Raw genomic sequence first — 14460 nt, forward strand, 5'->3', positions numbered from 1 at the left:
GGTCACCCTTTAACACCCTTTCTTTCTCAAACTGGCAGCTAATGCACTGGGGACAGGGCAGAAGCAGAGAGTAAGGTGTCACCAAAAGAACCCAATAGGAGTTGGGTACTAGCAGTTTTGCTAATGAGCTGGGGGGTTTGTCTTTATAATCCCCAGTGAATTGCTGCAGAGACTCGACTTCTCGAGTGGCCTGGCAAACCTGGGAAATGAACACACCTCCTGGGGGCTGAGAGTGGGAGGTTGGCCAGATTTAATGACTGAGCACAAGAAAATGGAAAAAGAAAATAACCTGGAAAGAGATTTTGTCCTTCCTTAGTTGGCAAGGGGAAAAGGGAGCTATTATTGTTCTGGAGAAGGTAGGGAAGAAAGGAAAATTGTGGTAGTGTCAGTAGGGGTTGGAGACAAGGATCCCCCTTATTCACACTCCGTGCTAATACCAAGGATGTGAGTAGGAGAGGATAACTGAGGAAAAGGCTCCTTGGAGGAGGAGACATAGGCAGGACTGTCCTCATGGAGACCAGTGATCCCAAAAGAGGGGACCTTTTTCCTGAGCCCCCAATGTGACCATAGAACATAAGGTTTCTTGACACCTTGGGTAGTCCAAAGTGACGTGGTGGAAATTCAAAAGTCTGGGTTTGTAAAGGGTTCTCTTTACCAGTGCAGCCAACAGTAATTTGTGATACTGTTTTCCTTTGAAAAAATCACTATTTCTATAATCATGAGTCCAAAGAGTTTGCAAAACCTCTCAGAATCTGACCTTTGCCCACCTTTGGAAGTCCATATAAGTCATTCGAATGTGCAGTTCCCCTCGTGTGTCAAGCTGTATGTTCCACCCCTTGCAATGGCTCACATCCCTGCCACCTATTGGACCTCCAGACATCCTTCAAAACTCAGCTCAAATGTCTCCTCCTTTGTAAACCCTCTCATGATCTCCACAGAGATAAATGCTCCTCCGACACACTAGCCATTGCAGCATTTTCGTGAGACTGCAATTGTTTGTTCACATGATTGTCTTCCCCACCTGACCGTGAGCTCTTGCAGGGTAGGGATCACACATCTTTGTATTCCTACCATTCAGGACTTAGATATCTTAGACTCTAAACAAGTTACTGATAAATTTATTAACTATCATTTAATCAAAAAGTAAACAGCTGTCTAGGTAAAGGGATGTCTTCATGATCTGAGCAGACTCGAAGTTAACCTCCCCCCAAAATAAATCAGCTCTTGAGTATCAGGAACATCATACCCCAGAGAGATACATATTACATTAGCAAATCTCTTAGACTATTTTTCATAGGTAGGACCAGGATTCAAAAGTTTGAGGACTGTTAAATACTTACATACCCTATGACCCAGCAATTTCACTCCGAGGTTTATACCCAAGAGAAATGAACATGCATGACACACAGTTACACGTGAATATTTCTAGCACCTTTATTCATAATACTCAAAAACTGGAAACAACCCAAACATCTACCAACAGGCAAGTAAATAAACTGTGGTATGTTCATACAATGGGATATGAATATTACCCAGCAATAAAAAGGGAAAAGCTATGAATACATGGAACAACATGGATGAATCTCAAAACAATATGTTGACTAATTATTCCATTTATATGAAGTCAAACAATAGGCCGGAAAAAATGTATCTACGGTGGTTGTCTTGGGTGGGAGGATTTGACTAAAAAGGGGCACATGGGAACTTTCAAAGATTAAAAAAATGTTTCGTATCTCTATTTGAATGATAACCCAGGTGTACGTATTTATCAGAAATCATTGAACTTAAGATCTGTGCATTTTACTACATGTAAATTATTCTTCAATAAAGAAAAAAGTTTGAGGATTACTGCTATATAAAAACCATGCACTTCAAGAAGTGATGTTATACACATTTTCCCTTGGGAGATGGGAAAACTGGAGTATTGCTCTGTTCGAGACGTCACCTCATAAGAGAGAATACATGGCGCTATACCCAGCATAACGACAGTGCAAAATACAAACCCTTTTAAAAATGACAAACTGTCAGTCTATTAAAGAATCAAAGAGGAAAAAGTGTTGTTCAAGAGTCTTCATTAAAATTTCATTTTTGCTTGCCTGTCATAATAGATCTTAAATCAATTCTCTGATGATGAATTGACTATTATAATATTGCCTATTATTTTTAGCCTCTTTTTTATGAAAAGTGGAGAAAAATATTTTATCTTGAGGAGGCAATCAGGGAAAATGTAATTGCAAATGACAGCGAACAAAGGCATTTTATGAAGCCAGAATGACTGGTAAGTGCTTTGAGATCAATGAACTAAGAGCTATGAGGCACGTGTCCAGTAGCTCAATAAGAAAATGCTTTCATTTTCAACAATCTGCACAAAGACTTCAACTGACATCAGTGGGCAACACATTTACCCAAAACCTATTATCTTACATTTGCTCCTAGGACTCAATTCAATGTTTCTCAGCCTTTAATACTAAACACCTCCTTGGTGCCCCAGTAAATACAGCAGATTCAGGAACTCCTTTACTGGTACACACACACACACAAACACACAGACACACACACACACGCATACATTTATCTTCCACTCACTGGGTGTGCTTTGGAGTTATGTTCCAAACTCTCCCACTTATTAGCTCTGGAAACTTGAGCAATTTATTTAACCTCTGTTTTCCAGATTCCTCATCTGTAAAATGGGATAATAACAGAGCGTACCTCAGAATCGTTTACAGGTTAAATATGTGTTTAGCACAGGATCTAACCCATAGTAAGTCTCAGCAAATGCTAGAAGAAAAGCAACCACACAGTGGAACTTTAGAGATGGAAGAGACATTAGACATTATCAATTCATAAATAAGGTTACTGATGCTTAAAGAAGGAAATTGACTTCCTAAAATCATGCAGATATTTGATGACAGAAATGGTATTAGAACAGAAATTTCCTAACTCCCAGACCAATGCTTTTTCCAAAATCCCTGCACTTTTCTCTTCTGTCCCCCAACTCTTACTATGCCAGGTACCCATGAATAAGAAGACCCTGTGATGAGCAGAGTCAAGAGACGCATATTCTACTCCCAGACTGACATCTCCCTGAACTTCTGATTTCTCTTCTGTAAAAATGAAAAGATTGGACACATATGATTGCAAAGATTCTGACCAGCAATAGCATTCTGTGAGCCCCTTAGCAAGTCTAAACCCTGCACCATTTTTATGGGTGAACAGTGGGACAGGAATCACTTACACCACAATCTACAGTCTTCTGCTCTGACTGATCACTTTGTAAAGTTGTCCAGCCTTGCGCTCACTGCCTCGATATCTCCCTCCAATGTTTTCACCCTCTGCCTGGAGCAATGTGGGCAGGAATGTAATGAGCACAGGTGAGGTAGGAAAAGGAGATCTAGGGAGGTTCTCTAGAAGGAGACTTGAGGGTGTGTTCCTCATGCCTGATGGTTTACACAATAGGCATCTAAATTAAAGAGCAACCAGCAGTTCTATAAGGGCACATAACGTGTTTGGCGGAAATAAGCAGTAGACAAAGTCTGAGAACTGAGTTCAATTCTGACTCCAGGATAATGTGTTCCTCTTCTTCCTCTACCATGAAAAAAAAGTGCTCATTTAAGGTAACAAGTTATGTACATGCGAATTTTATAAGAACTGCCAGGTGTAGTAAGCATGTGAATGTCATAGGTTAAAGGAAGAATAGACCACTGTGATGAGACAGAAGAGGCCAACTCGTCATCCTCTCCACTGGCTTTTAGATAACTTAGGACAGACCCAGATTCAAAGCCGAGCTTCTAAAGAAGCAAGTGGCATAGAAGAGGCTGGCGGGGAAGACAACACAGGACAGGTAAAATGAATGGAGGTGGGGGGAAGGAAGCAGAGAAACACAGTCTGTCCTCTGGGCAGAACTGGGAGCATGAAATGGCTGCCTATCTTGTCCGGGAATTCTTTTTTCCTATATACCGCACATAGCCCATCATGTCCAAGGGCAGTGCCAGAGGAGTTGACCCACATAGGTGGGAACAGGTGGTTGATCAGCTCATCAAACATGAAGTAAAAGTAAGGACACTGAATAGTCCTACCCTTCACCCAGAGAGAGGACATACAGGCATCTCCTTCATAGGATGAACAGAGAAAGGAACTGAGGATGCTTAGCTTAGAGAAGAGGTCAATTGAAGCAAAGAAGGAAGCTTTGAACATGAGAAGGGCTAAACCATGGTGAAGGAAAGCAGTTACTTCTCCTTAACTAGAATGAACATAACTCTCATTGTCCCTAGGACGGTACTGGCTTTGTCTGTTGACCCAGGGCCAGTTTAGCCTTCGTCCTATTGGAAACATTTTAATTAAAGCTGCATTAAGATAACTCAGAATGGATTTGGTAGAATTCCACTTTGTACTTCCGCCTTCTGCCTTAATTCTCATTTAACTTTGTGTAAGACCTGTATGCAATGAACAGAGATCTAACTTTTACACACGGTTTCCAACTGAAAGATGATTAACAACCCATCTCTCTTTTCCAGACTCTTTCCAGAGACAATGTAACCAGTACCTCCCTTTCAAGAATTGCATGCAGGGTGCTCACTCACCCATATGATAAACGACATTCGTATACAAACACAGGAGAAACTACCCATCTCAGGTGTGGAAGACAGATTCAGTATTGCTCCCTCTACTGGCAGCTTGGGGGACTGGCCCCTGAGATGTCTGGATGCACAAAGACGGCACACCCCCCAGTTCACCAAAGCAGGGGTTCCCAAGCCCCAGGCCTTGGACCCTGGGGCTGTTAGGAACGGTCCGCACAGCAGGAGGTGAGCGGCGGGCAAGCGAGCGAGCGAAGCTTCATCTGTCCCTCCCCATCGCTCCCCATCGCTCACATCACCACCCGAACCCTTCCCCACCCCCACCCGCACCCACGCCAGTGGAAAAAATGTCTTCCACGAAACCGGTCCCTGGTGCCAAAAAGGCTGGGAACCACCGCACCAAAGAGTGGGAAATGTGGGAAATTTAAAGCGGACTCTGGCCTGTCCCGCCATAGACTACAACACAGAAAGTAGTCTAAACACCCTACTCCAGTGTTTTTGCCATTTAGTGTAGGGAGTTTTATTATTTGGTAATTCTTTTTTATTTTGTAATAAACCTTTCGCAGCAATGATTTTTTAAGTGCTTATTAATAAAATAATAAGTACTAAATTTCTATTTTTCAAGAATGTTAAGAGTTACCATCCACCATGGGGGCTATAGTGATGTCACTGACCACATGAAAACCTGAAGACACGAATCTCTGAAAAGAGTCAGCGTCTACTTCAAAAGTTATTTTCAGAAGACTGTGCCCAAAGATAAAGGTTTAACACTGTCAACTGCACAAGATTTATTTATATATCACACTGAGACACAACTTTTGATCTAGATCAAATGACTGTTCTTCTAAATTAATTTCACTTATTTTATATTCCAAATGTTTCTGTGCATATACCAAAAATAAAGAGAAGGCTGTATGGATTGACTCTGTAAGCAGAAAAACTTCACAGTTAAAAACTGTCAGTTTTCTATTAGGATCAGCACTGAAGTTTCAAAGAGAAAATCAGTTAATTCCAAAAATCGCTCTAATATTTTCAATATTTCTACTCATCTCACGAAGAAGTTCAACAGTGGATATTAAAGTTTCTATGGTGGAAATCTAATTTTCAGAGCACAGTGTCATGGTCAAAGCAATATTCTTACTAAATTAAGGAACCCATGGAGAGAACAGCCGAAAAGAAAACCTTGATTAAAATCCATGTGTTCTAATCATGCTGTGTCAATGGCTGTTCTGATAAGTCTGATATATTTCCTAGTACAAACAAAAAAATATATATATAGGTACAACCTATGGAGCAGAAATGACTTGGCATTGGTTACAGTACAACATAATTTATAATTATGTCCAAATAAGTTGCAACATTCCACCAATAAAAATGTAACTACAATGGTAAAATTTACTAATTTTTTAATTTATATACATGGTTACAGTAATTGAACTTGAAAAATTTTTAATAAAGTTGGTGTATAATCCAAAAAAAAATTTGCTAATGAATTAGAAAACACATCAAAACACATTCATTTTAATTATTTGTAGCTCCTTTCACTTTCAAAACTCTTAATTTTTCTCAAAAGTGTCCTGATGGGCACCCCATCTAAAGCTTAGGAGAACAAAATGAATACAGGTGGAGTAAGGTGGTAAGAGGCAGATTTCAACTCAAAGCAAGAAAGAGCTTTCTTATAATCAGAGGTATTTGACAAGAGGGAGCACAGTGTGGTAGGAAGATGACCTAGCATAATGTCCAGCGTGGTAGCTGATTTCATTATTGACGATGGGATGGGCCACCTGAAGAGGCCATGTGCTCACCATCACTGGAAATGTTTAAACAGTGTCAGTGAAGAGACCTGCTTGAGTTGGAGGAGGATCCAGAATACCTCTGAGGCTCCTTGAAACTCTATAGTTCATTCATTCAACAAATAATCATTGCTGTCTCTTGCACTGCTCACCCTGGAGGTAGCTAGCCGCTGTCGTGAGGCCTCTCACAAAGAAGGTGTGTGAGATGATAATGTTTGTTGTTTTAAGTCATTAAGAAAAAAAAAAAACTGAGTGCCCACTACATGTTAAGCATGGTTCCAGTGGTGGAGAACAGCAGTGGTGAGTCCATGCTGTAACAACTGTATGTGAAAAATGTGAAAATAAGTATCTGAAAATGCTCTGAAAACTGTCAAGTACAACTCAGATGTGAGCTGTAATTATGGTTAAATTGAACTATATATTTATGTCTTTATCCTATATTTGATCATTAGTCATACATAGAGCTGTTTTATATACATGATTCTAGTCTTCCAGGTTCATGTTTTCAGATTTCTGTTTTCATTTGGGCACCTCTTAATTGGTGTTAACTTGTATGTAGTTTTGTGAAGCCATACTTCCATGTAAGAATGTTCTACCTCCCAGAATAGGTTATATGAATCTCAAGGTCAGGTCCCATCTTCCACCTTTCCACTTAGCCCTCACAGTGTTCAGATCAAGGTTCGGTACTCAGAGGTCTCTCAGGACACATGATTGGCTGCACAAAGATACTTTCTTCCCCATTTGGTGAGAGTCAAGTCTCAAATCTTTCACGCTTTCTTTTATAAAGACTAAGCCCCCTTCTGTGCTCCTTCATTGTTCCTGCCTCCTATTATTCCCCCACAAAATGAAATGTTATTATGACCAGGATTCAGCAAACAAAACTAACACGACTCAAGTCCTTAAAACCCTAAGAGTACTTCTCAATAGAAGTTCAAATCCACTGGTGTGCCCAGCAGCTTTTGATTCCCAAAAAGATAAAAACTTGTGCCTTAATATCTAATTCTTTTCCACTCCCCTCAATCATACTGGATCCTTTTATCATTATTTTAATGTTTCTTTGCATAAATGGCTGAGTGCCTTCATTCTGTGCTCTTGAGAGCTGATCTGAATCACACCCACACAGATCATATTGTGTGAACTTGCCCTTATTTCCTGTGAATGTTCTGTGAATGTGCTGAAACCAAGCATGAACATTTCCAGGCAAACTGCAATTTTTTTTCAGGACCTTTACAGCATCCAAGTTCTGAAAGCAGGGAGTTTTAAGAGCAGTTTCTAACACAAAACTGTGGATGCTCAATTTGCAGAGGCAAAAGGTTTCCAGTTCCCACATGTATGATTTTAATGTTTAGTAAAACCATACATAGTATTTGATCAACCACCACTCCTCTTCCATTCCCAACAACTGTTACAACAGAAAACTTCCACAACAACTGTAAGGATGCCAGGGGCTCCCCACTGTCTCCTAATATGCACATAACTGGGAAAATATTTGTGAAACTATTACTGATGTATGGTTCCTGTTCCCTGGCAGCCACTCCGTTATGATGGTGCAACAGGAGGCGAAAGTCAATGCCACATCAGGAAGGAGGAGAATGTGATGTGGAGAAAGGCCCTTCCAGACAGGAAGAGAAACTGGAAAGCTTTCCACTTCCAAATCCCAGTGCAATACGGGGAGGAGAGATCAAATGCCCGTGATTTCACTGTCCACTCTGAAGTGGGGCTCTGGGAGCAGGAGGCATGTTAGAAACATCCACACAGACAGACACAGAGAAGCACTGGAGCTTTTGGTAGGATTTGTGATTTGGTGTGCTTTCCTGGGCAGAGCTTGGGAAGCCTGGGAGGCTACAGGGAGGGCTTCATCCTAAGCAGCATGGGAAAAAAGTGTAGCCCTGGTAGAGGGAGGAGCCCAGACAGAGGAGCCCTGGCAGTGCTCCTGGCTGCCCTAGGCTTGAGCAAGGCATGCAACCAACAAGGACCTACTGTATAGCACGGGGAACTATACTCAGTGTCTTGGAATAACCTAGAATGGAAAAGAATTTGGAAAAAAAAAAAAAATATATATATATATATATATATATATATATATATATATATATATATATATATAACTGAATCACTTTGCTGTGCACCTGAAACTAATTCAACGTAAATCAACTATACTTCAATTTAAAAAAAATTTTTTAAGAAGGCATCCAAGGGCTTCCCTGGTGGCGGAGTGGTTAAGAATCCGCCTGCCAGTGCTGGGGACACGGGTTCGAGCCCTGGTCCGGAAAGATCCCACATGCCGCGGAACAACTAAGCCCGTGCACCACAACTACTGAGCCTGCGCTCTAGAGCCTGTGAGCCACAACTACTGAAGCCCGCGTGCCTAGAGCCCGTGCTCCACAACAAGAGAAGCCACCACAGTGAGAAGCCTGCGCACCACAACTAAGAGTAGCCCCCACTCGCCACAACTAGAGAAAGCCCGCACACAGCAACGAAGACCCAACGCAGCCAAAAATTAATTAATTAATTTTTTTTAAGTTTAAAAAAAAAAAAAAGAAGGTATCCAAGAGATCTGGGACCTCTCACCTGCTCCGGAACAGGGGTTCAGAGACCAGAGGGGACCTGTGAGGGGCTGCAATTAGGACAAAATGGTTGCTGCAGTCAAGGGCTTCATGATCAGAGCCTAAAGCAAGAACTCAGTATTGGGGATCTGACCTCCAAATGAGCAGGTAGGCCCTCTCCAACAGTAGCACAGGGAACAGGCAGATCAGCCATGGCCCGGTGAAGATCAATGAGGAACCAAAGGACACTGCATGGGTCTGAAACTCCCATCTCTCCCCTGCTCACACGAGGTCACACACACCCTACCCTTCCATCTATCTAGGTACCATTTTAGAGTGGGAGAGGCAGGGGGGATGGGCATCTAAAAGACTGAATATTTACCCAAAGGGGACTTAGTCAACCAAGAGAGACTATTTAAACCCAAAGGTACAGAGATAGCGTAAATTGACAAGTTTAAAGTTAATTTCCACACCTCCCACTACCTACCCCCACCCAGCTTGAGTGTGGTCTGGTAAAGGAAGATCACATCAGTTTTAGGAAACAAAGAAACTCCATTTGCTTTGCCCATCTGTGTGAGGCATGTGAATTTTAACATACCACTATCCACAGTCCTAAGTTCTCCGTTGCTACAGCCAATTTTATTTCAAAATGTTATTTCAAATGTTGTATTTTTTGTTCAATCCCAATAAGATTTCCCTTTTTCTTCTAGGTCTCATCTCATCAAGATGTATCTGAGAAAATTTTGAGAGCTGGTAAAAGATGCCACCAAAAAATCCCAATACTGCCCTGACAAAACCAACGGGGGGACGTCCCCGGACTGCCAGCCATGGGGTCCGAGGTCTACGCTGACTTAACACAATCAGAGGAAGGAAGAAGTGTGTGTGTGCAAGGTTCCAGCGGCCAGTGCCGAAGAGCTCTGCCATTCACCCACTGAAACATTCATAACCAGACTGGGGGCTCCAGGGGTGGCTAAATGTTAAGGGAGACCTTTAAATTTCCCCAAATGAAACACACGTCCCCTCCAAATCTGTGAAGCCTCAACAGTGGCTGCAGGCTGACCCAGTAGTAGGAGGTTAAAATGACCACCCTACACATACACAAACACACATACGCACGTGCACACACACACATACACACGCACACACACACACGCAGCAATCTTCTGTTAAAGAGCTCCACACAGCCACCATAGCATGCCATCGTCATTGCTACTAGGCAAACCCATCCCCTCCCTCATCCCACAGGCACAATCTCCCGCTTGAGACTCCACATTATCTATTTGTAAGTTATTTGAGTTCACCCTTGATGTTCCATTAACTTCTTCAAATCCTTTTTGGAAAGAGAAAGTGAATGAGCAACTTCATTTTATTCGTATAAAAGTAAATACCATTGGAGGGTAACCTGGGACAGGAGGAAAAAGGTAGAGCATGTGCGTTTCTCAAGGCAGCCAAAGCCCTACAGGACAGGGCTCCAGGGTTTGACTGCTCTGTTCCTTCTACTGCTAAAGACAAGATCCATTCCCGTTCACAATCTCCTCTGCTTTCATCTGTCCAGAGCCTGCCATTGTTTCAGTTGTTCAAGCCTGAGACTCCATTCTGCATAGTGATGTCAGAGGCCTTTGCCTTCTTCTAATTAGCCTTGCTTCTATTGCTGAGGCCAATTTACACTTAACAACTTCCCTCTGAACTCTTTTCGGGGCAGCACGCCCTCGGTTATAGAAGACACACAGTTATACTATGGTTTGATAACAGTAGTAAAGTGCTAGTTCTTTCTTATATTCTGCCTTGTAAAATGTCTCCTTTTGCTCACATCTCAGGCAATAATTAGAACCTGGGAGGTCTGCTGTTAAAAAACAAATAGGAAGGCATCCTCCTTCCACATAATTTTCTTCCTCCTTGAGGTCCAGGTCTCATTGGATGAAAAGTCCAGGGCACATGGATTCTATTTCCCAGAGTTGTTCCCTTCATTTTTACTTCTAGAAACTTAAAAAAAAAAAAAAAAAGGTCTCTATCAATATTTAATGGTAGCAATTATCTTTAAACTGGCAAAAGTGCCTTCCATTACAAAAGGTAGAAGGACAACACTTGTGTAGCCCTGGTATAAAGATTCTTGTTCCATTACATCCACTAGGGGGAAAGGATGTCATAAATAATTAACTACCTAAAATGGTTGCCATGAATAATAACGTGGTCAGCCAGGACTTCCATCAATATACAGAATCAATCCTGTGAGGATGCCATCACCTGCAACCATACACAGAGCCCTCTACTGCTCACTCCTGAGGCGACCCCAAGTACCTGTTTCCACCCTGACTACACCGCCTCTTCCTGAACTCGCAGCAGTGAGACCTGAAATCCTGAGAGAGGCAAGATGTTTTCTAAAGAGAAATGTTAGGTGTAAGCAGAGACCTCAGCCTAGCATGTCACTACTGATGCAGAGAAGCAGCCTGGACCCCAGTGCCATCCTCAGAGACTCTGTGAACTCCGGCCACTGACCTGAACTCTCCCAGACTCTTCCAAGGACTGACTGTGTGACTTCCACCAACACAGCTTAAAAAAAGAAACAGAAAAGAAACTGAGTTTTCATACGAAAAATGATTGAGCATTTACATCTTCCCAAATACTTCTAGAACTCTAATCCAACAAAGCTGTTCATAAAAAATTACTGATAAAAACAAATTAGAAGCCACCTTCTTAGCAGTACAGCTGACTAGTTCTGCCATCTGGAGCACAGTGCACTGAGGCTACTCACTGCTGGGACTCTCACTATTTTGACCTACCTGGCACTTTCTGCCACTGCTACTGCAGCTCCTTCTCTGAAGAATGCAGCCCTCCCTGGAAAAGGGGTAAAGAAGACCAAGGGGCTATCACATCTGATCCTTCATCACCTCTTCCTGAACATGGAAGAAAAGTTCTTCACGAGGACACCCTGAGAATTTTTTCCAGCTTCATCCTGAACCTGGAATCCAGACCTTGCATGCTTTACACTGGGTTCATCGTGTATTTTCTACTCAAAAATATCCCCGTCGTTACTGCAACCACCTTCTCCACCAACACAACATTCTGTTGCTTATCCCTGTAACTAAAAGAATATGGATCATCTCTAGGAGAATCAGCTGCTAAATCCAGTGGGCAGCTATTCACCTAGCTAGATGAGTGAAGCTCGCTTCGATAAGCACATCCAGGATTTCACTGATTGGGAAAAGGTAACAGGCCTCGGTTCAGATGCCCCACTATCTGTTTGATGTCCATAAGAAAAATATTCCTCACGGTCTTGAAGGATTCTTGCCCAAAATGGCACCATGATAAAGAATACAAGGAAGGGGCTTCCCTGGTGGCACAGTGGTTGAGAGTCCGCCTGCCGATGCAGGGGACACGGGTTCGTGCCCCGGTCTGGGAAGATCCCACATGCCGCGGAGCGGCTGGGCCCGTGAGCCATGGCCGCTGAGCCTGCGCGTCCGGAGCCTGTGCTCCGCAACGGGAGAGGCCACAACAGTGAGACGCCCGCGTACCGCAAAAAAAAAAAAAAAAAAGAATACAAGGAAGCAAAGAATCACATGGGCTACCAGAACTTGATGTAGAATATATAACACGTTGAGAGAAACAGAGTCACGTAGCCAGTGGTGTGGAGCAGAAACTGTGCAGAGCACCTCTGCCTGGCAGGAAAGGAGACAAATGCCAAGAGCAACTCAGATTTGAAGCTGCAAACAAAGAAATTTCCATAAATGCATCTCATTTTATGTGAGAGAGCAGGAAGCAGTTTGTAGTCTGAATGGAAACTAGTCTATATGACAGTGAAACCTTTCTCTGTATAATGTTGGCCCTAAAACTAAACCTTACCTTCACTGAAAATAAAAGTTTGGTATTTGGCAATACTTACTCAACCATCTCTCCCAACTCTACATTCTTTTCATTTTTCTGTGACTATTAATAATTAATTAAATGTGGTATGTTACTAAAGATTATCAAGTTATGACTTAACTATATAACTCAATCTGCCATCTTGAAAAGAAGTAACAGCTTAATTGAGGTTTACAAAATTCAAGGAAGGCAGGGAGGGAGGGAATAATACAGAGAGGGAAGAGACTGGAAAAAATCCACTCGTCTAAAAGTAGGGGATGAGGGGCTTCCCTGGTGGTGCAGTGGTTGAGAATCTGCCTGCCAATGCAGGGGACACGGGTTCGAGCCCTGGTCTGGGAAGATCCCACATGCCGCAGAGCAACTAGGCCCCTGAGCCACAACTACTGAGCCTGTGCGTCTGGAGCTTGTGCTCTGCAACAAGAGAGGCCGCGACAGTGAGAGGCCCACGCACTGCGATGAAGAGTGGCCCCCGCTCGCCGCAACTAGAGAAAACCCTCGCACAGAAACGAAGACCCAACACAGCCAAAAATAAATTAATAAATTAATAAATTTTAAAAAATAAATAAATAAGTAAATAAAAGTAGGGAAGGGACTTCCCTGGTGGCACAATGGTTAAGAATCCACCTGCCAATGTAGGGGACACAGGTTCGATCCTTGGTCCGGGAAGATCCCACATGATGCAGAGCAACTAAGCCCGTGTGCCACAACTACTGAGCCCGCGCTCTAGACCCTGTGAGCCACAGCTACTGAACCTGCAAGCCACAGCTACTGAACCCGTGAGCCACAGCTACTGAGCCATGTGCCACAACTACTGAAGCCCATGTGCCTAGAGCCCTTGCTCTGCAACAAGAGAAGCCACCACAATGAAAAGCCCGCACATCACAACAAAGAGTAGCCCCTGCTCACCACAACTAGAGAAAGCCCACGCACAGCAACAAAGACCCAAGGCAGCCAAATAAATAAATAAATAAATAAATTTATTAAATGAATAAATAAAAGTAGGGGAATGGTAATCTATACAATGGAATATTTATGGGGCTATTAATATTATTTTCACAAAAAAACAGTTTATGTCATGGGGAAATGTTCATGATATGTTAAGTAAAAAGAAAAAGCAGGAAATAACACATTATAAGACAAATTTTCTAAAAAAATAAAACAACTTAGCCCAGGTAAAAATACCCCAAAATATTGACCTTTTTTTCCCTTTGATGATATGATACAGGGATTTCTATCTCCTTTATATTTTTCTGTACTTCCTATAATATATACATGTAACTTTTATGTTCAGAAAAATAATGGTGTTTTTAAAAGAATATCTCAGTCATAAGAGGGTTGATCAAGGACTTAAGCATATAAAAAAAGAGCTAAAAGATCAGAGAGGCAGACGTTGGCAGTGACCTTCCGAGTTCCATCTGGGGTATGACCCTGGAGATGACCCCAGCCGATACTAGGGGCAAGTGCAGCGGGCTGTCACTGACTGATGCTATTCAGGATTCAGATCAGAACCAACTTTTCATTTTGGGGGTTCATTCTCTACATTGTTGCTAGAAAGTTTATTTTAGGTTCAGTTATAACTGAGTTGATTAAGTGGGTAAAATTTCTAACCTGTGATTATTCCCTAAACCGGCCATGTTTTATGATTTTCTGAAATGATTAAAATAAGCTTTACGGGCTTCCCTGGTG

General features: G+C 42.3%; 1 pseudogene across 1 annotated transcript in view; it reads left to right on the forward strand.

The window, feature by feature from the left end:
• Positions 1-2271: 2271 nt before the first annotated feature.
• The window catches only part of LOC308625720 (thymidylate synthase-like), a 46824-nt pseudogene continuing 34635 nt past the window's right edge, over positions 2272-14460 (forward strand). Inside the window, exons 1-3 of the transcript in view lie at positions 2272-2278; positions 3753-3841; positions 4615-4802. The product of the transcript in view is annotated as a thymidylate synthase-like (transcript). The remainder of the gene's footprint in view (positions 2279-3752; positions 3842-4614; positions 4803-14460) is intronic.

This window comes from Mesoplodon bidens (genome assembly GCF_964165515.1).
Source record: "Mesoplodon bidens genome assembly, chromosome: 11".
Lineage (NCBI taxonomy): Eukaryota > Metazoa > Chordata > Mammalia > Artiodactyla > Ziphiidae > Mesoplodon > Mesoplodon bidens.